We start from the raw sequence: 1313 nt of genomic DNA on the forward strand, positions 1-1313 counted from the left end.
AGAGTGATCAAATTTTCGTGGTTTTCGTGGTTTTTCGTTGTTGTCGTAGAGGTCGTAAGATGTAAATGTCTGTAAATAACATAATTAAGTAAAGTGTATAAAAACTCAGAGACGTTCCCTTGAACCCACAAAAGCAGTCAAAAAGATTAGGGCGGCGTTCACACCAGAGTGATAAGATAATTATCTCAGAAACATGTAATACACGATAATCATCCTTAGATAAGTAAGGTACATACTGAAGCGATAAGACATGAGCCAGCAGCTAAGTGTAGCAGGAGGAATTTAGTCAGTAATCATGAGTTCTTCATCAAGTGAGGAAGTTATTGCCAATATCGTAGGACACTGAAGGAAGAGACACGCACGCTTTGTCTCTTGATACACGTATCTTACGACAGATGTCGCAATCTTATTGATGTGAACCAGTTTTGTCGTCTCTACATATTTTTAATGGATCTCAGCGCTTCGTATCTCACAAGACAATTATCACCTATGGCTTACGACCTAGACATGTATCTTATCACTCTGGTGTGAACGCCGCCTAGGGACGCAACAAGATTGTGCAATTTGAAGACACAACATTCTTATAGATTATAGTTATATTTCTACTTGGTGGTAACCATCCTTAATAAACAGTCATTGTTATAACACGTCCCTCGTAAGTTTGTACACTTTTTGGGTTGGGTTATATTTTGAACAGTGAGGAACACCTCACCAAGTTTCGCCCTCTTAATTGATGATTTTTTTTTTTTTTATGAGAATGCAGGAGTGGGGTATTTCTTGGCCATGGAGGATATTTGGTTTGTAAAAGGAAGACAACACGACACCAATGACTTATATTGCTCTATTAAAGATTCACTATTCTGTTTTGTTATTTTGTATTCTTGAATTATGTAATCCGTCACGAACTTTCGACAGTCTATCGAGTGTTATTGCTTCTGTAAATCCGGGTTTTCAAAGCAATGTGGGATATTTCATACTAAAGGGAACTCGTAAATGCATAATCATGTCTGACACAGTCCTTAACCGTTTGACCTTTTGAGCTCTTTGAATTGATTGCGTGGATATAAGCTACCGTTGTCTGTGTCTGTGACAAGTTTGGTGACGATATCGTTCGTACTTATCTTAAAAATGAACGAACAAACGTAACCTTGATCTGTAATCTTTTGAACTTTATCTTATCATTATCTATCACTGTACTAAGTTTGACGAGATTATTTTTTGTAATTTTCTTTAAGATCAATGTCTGAGAACACATACACACATCATATAGATATAGAGCTGACCACCTTACCCACACTGCGACTATCGTCGGC

Source organism: Portunus trituberculatus, chromosome 9 (assembly GCF_017591435.1).
Source record: "Portunus trituberculatus isolate SZX2019 chromosome 9, ASM1759143v1, whole genome shotgun sequence".
Taxonomy (NCBI): domain Eukaryota; kingdom Metazoa; phylum Arthropoda; class Malacostraca; order Decapoda; family Portunidae; genus Portunus; species Portunus trituberculatus.